This window comes from Diachasma alloeum, unplaced genomic scaffold (genome assembly GCF_001412515.2).
Source record: "Diachasma alloeum isolate Michigan unplaced genomic scaffold, Dall2.0 Dall_scaffold_01487, whole genome shotgun sequence".
NCBI classification, from domain to species: Eukaryota; Metazoa; Arthropoda; class Insecta; order Hymenoptera; family Braconidae; genus Diachasma; species Diachasma alloeum.
This window is the reverse complement of record NW_021681584.1, coordinates 62,635-66,569: the sequence shown is the minus strand read 5'-3', so window position 1 is coordinate 66,569 and position 3,935 is coordinate 62,635.

Here is a 3,935-nt window from a genome sequence, read left to right as displayed (position 1 = left end):
GCCTCCAGTCATCCCCCTCCCCATCCCCTGTGCGGTTACTCGCGCCATAACGCGACGGGTGTCTCAGCGGTCAAGATACTCATCCTCCCGTTCTCCCTTCCTCCCTCGTTTTCGCTTCCCTCCACTCACCCCCTCCAAAAGTCACTTGTGTTTTTACCCCCACTCCGGACAATCCAAAACAATTACATATTCATCGTGTGTTGTTAGCGTTGAGACTCTGCAGACACGTTTGTTTTTTTTTTTTGGTCTTTTTTTTTATAGTTTACTGTGGATAAATAATACATTTGACAAGTGTAGAGTTGCGTTATTGAGTGGAGTTTTTTTAGTTGAGGGTGCGGTGGTGGATTTTTAATTGTTGGTGAGGAGGCGGCGGGTCACAGCCGCTGAAATTTCAAGAAAATTGAGACCTAACGGACGACAGGATGACCACCAATAATTCACAGAAGCTCTCCACCACGGAACGTGTCATTAAAAGTGAGATTTCCATTTGGTTATTTGACTGGTGGCAACATTGACACTTGACGGTTATCTTTATTCGGGAATTGATGGGTCTGGTTTAGTCGATTTTGAGTTTTGCACGGTTTTTTGTGAATTTCTCGGAATCTGGGGGAAGTAGCGAAATTTTTGTTATTACCTATTGTGTAGAGTGGATTGAGCTCTACAAAAAAGGTTCTCATGAAAATTTTTTTATATCCTTTAGATTCGGAGATATTCGTCGATAACTCGGGGGATTGCTAAATCGACTTTTGAATTCAGGGATTTATTTTTTTACAGAGGAAGAATGTTTTTTCATTCTAAATTCAATGGATTGACGTTACAAATATTGCCAAAAGTGTCTATTTTGCCTCGTGAGGTTTATTCAGCCAATAAGAAGTGATTTTGACAATGCGAAATTGATGTTTCATCTTTAAAGGGGTAAAACGTGTCCAATAACTCAACTTCCGCAGAGTGAAAATTTCCGATTTTTCGTTCATTTTCAAGATACTTTTCTAACCTTCAAAATGAGACGTGACTCGTTAAAATCGCTTCATTTCGCTGGGAGATATTGGCTATCAACGACAATTCGTTTTACCCCATTTTTTAATCACAATAATCTTAGGATTATTTTGATGAAATTCTTTCTATTTTCTCTACCACAGTCGGTACGTCAGTCCTCTGTTATCAAGGATTTCTTTATCCTCCCGTTCGACATAGATTCTATTGTTGTAACAACCCTTTTATAAATCACGATGATGTACTGCAGGATGTGATAATTGTGGCGAATGCCTTCCTGGTAGGAATGCATCTCGAATTAGAAAAAAAAATGAGCCCCTTTGCAACGGCAATCCTTCACATAGGAGTGTCCGTAAACGTGAAAACAAGGCCGAACCGGCGTCGAGCTGAGATTGATTTTCTCCGCGGGGCCGCGACGCCATTGCTATCGACCAGCAACCAGCCCTCGAGTCACGCTTTTCCGTTTTCCCGACTAACGGAGTTCTCCATACCCTTCTGAGCCGCACCTTTTCTTCGTTCACTTTGTTTTCAAACGTTGCGGGTTTTTTTTTTATTGTGCGGCGGCGGAAGGGAGGCGCGGAGGGGAGGGGGAGGTGGGGAAATGTATTTTTTGAGGGAAAGTGTTTCGGGAAATTTTCTGCATGCACTTGTCCACTCGTTTTAGCTCAAGCCGGTGGTGTTTTCTGTTGCTGAAGCTGAAAAGCCAGCGGAAGATTCGAATTACACTGCACGGGGAGAAATATTCAATAAAAATTACGTATCTTTTCCGTAATTCCGGAGCGAAATGTCGTTGTAGGAAATTTTACGGAATTGTCACGGAATTTTTCCGCAGCGTTCCGTAATTTTTATCTGAATCTCCTGTGAAAAATTACGATACCGCCACTTAAATTTTCTGAGTCGATTCCGTAATCGGTGAGTGAATTGTGAGTTCCGTAAGTTTTACTGAACATTTCTCTCCGTGTGTTGAACATTGTTGTCTGAATTTTCCGTGCCAAATTCAGTTGCTATTCCACTGAAATTTTAGGAAATCATGTAATTGAAAATTCATAATTTCGGGAAAAAATCAAACAGAACTGTAAATTTCCGTTTCGCTTTTCTCTGATAATGAATATAGAAAACCAGAAAATTCTGGTAAATATATTCGTAAATTCTTAAGGTGGCAACAGTGAATGCGATTTAGGGGAGAAAAATCATAAAATTTCAGATTTCACTGAAAATTTGAGGCAATTTGATACTGAATATTCGTATTAGATTGGAAATTCAAATGAATTATGGAATTCTCGTGTTTATGCCCCTTAAAATTCTGGAATTTTACTGAATTTTCAGTGAAACCTGAAATTTCACGATTTTTTCCCACTAAATCGCATCCAGTGTCACTGTCTTGAAAACTGTTAGTCAACTGTTCATCAAATTTCATTTTTTTCCAACAGTGTAGGGGAATCTAGGGGTGTTGATACATTTTTAACGATATCCAAGTATTCTGATTATTTTTTCTCCAGTGAAATGCTTTTCTACTTTTGTAGTCGAACCTCAGAGCTTTCGTTTGAGCCCCAATTGACCCCAACTTTCCGGACATTTCACTGTGATTTTTTTATTTAAATTTAGCAGGTCTGAATTTGAGTGTCGATATTGAACCCTCAGAAAGCAATTTTTTAATCTGAAAAAAAATGGAAAGCTCCTTTTGAACGAAGATAATTTGAAGAAATAATTGAAAAATTGCCGTTGCTGTTTAAAATTACAAACATTTTCTATAAATAATTGATGAACAATCAATTAACACCACCGTAAATTTATTCATATTCAGAATTTTACCAAAAATCGATTTCATGGCTAAGAAAATTAGGTTTCCGAAAGTTCAAACAATTTTAATTATTTATTTATAACCAACGAATGTTGAAAAAAAAAGATAATTCTGTGCAAAATGCAAGTCTTTTTCTCGCGCAATTTAATTCATAAATTTGATGATTGAAAATGGTTGAATCCACAGTGTGATGTGTACCAAATAGTAGAAGATATTTGGATATCGTTAAGTCATCAGGAAACTCGGCCGGGACTGCATAAAATTTATTTGCATGATTGTTCGACCCTTGAATCCTCATAAATCCCTTCTATTAAATTTTCCACTGACGAAAATTCCCCCAGTTTCAGCTACATTTTTATTCGAGTTTTCATTGAATGCAATTCCAAAAATTAATAGCGAAACTTGAAGGGAACTGAATTATTCTCACTTCGGGGAAATAAATCTTTTCTACTTTCGCGAAATGTTTCTCGCGCGCTTGTTTGTTTATTCGTTTTAGTTCAAGCCGTTAGTCTTTTCATTCGATGAAATTCGCCATTCGCAATTCGAGAAATTTGCCATCCAAAGAGGCGATTTTGAGAATTTAGGGGTTTTGAAACATTCTTAAGTCATGAGAAAACTCTTTTCTACTAAAGTTTCACTATTTTTTTTATTCATTCAATATTTTTCATCAGCATCTTTCGTTTGATTCGTCTGCTGATGGAAATATCTTTCGGTTGATTAAAATTTACATTGGCAATTAAACAACATTTACTCATACGATTCTTTGCAAAAATCCTCTGAATTAAATTATCTTCCGACGAAAATTCCCCTAGCGTCGCATCCAGTTGCGAAAGTTGAAGGGAACGGACTATTCTCACATCCGGAAAATAAATCTTTCATTAATTTTATAATCACGCGATGTGGGAGGGTCATGAAAATTTCGGTGCGGATACTAACTGCATCATTGAAGCAACATTGTTGAGGGCTTTGGGACTCTATTCTGGGGTGAGACAAACGCCACGTGGGTGCAATATAATTTGTTGCTTCTCGTAAATACACGATTTTATATCTAATCATGTAAACAATTGAATCATTCAGAGTATACAGTGGCGCACCTTATTTGTTGCTGGCTTGGAATGAATCCATTAAATTTCTGGGGGGG